Here is a 251-nt window from a genome sequence, read left to right on the forward strand (position 1 = left end):
AGATTGTAGTAAATGAGATGAAATGCAACATATTGTATGTTCACCTGCACTTTGCTATTCTGCATTCCAGACCATTGCATTTAGCAATAGATTTCCACCCATCTGCACTTTGTATGTGCAGGGTACTCACTCCTGAGATAAGGATGGAGGGGGAGACTGTTTAGTTTGGGTTTTTTTTAATATTTGGAAGCACATCTATTGGATACATTGCCTTTTTTTTTTTTCCCCTTGCACAGCAAAACACTCCATTC

The sequence above is a fragment of the Antrostomus carolinensis genome, unplaced genomic scaffold, assembly GCF_000700745.2.
Source record: "Antrostomus carolinensis isolate BGI_N321 unplaced genomic scaffold, ASM70074v2 scaffold776, whole genome shotgun sequence".
Lineage (NCBI taxonomy): Eukaryota > Metazoa > Chordata > Aves > Caprimulgiformes > Caprimulgidae > Antrostomus > Antrostomus carolinensis.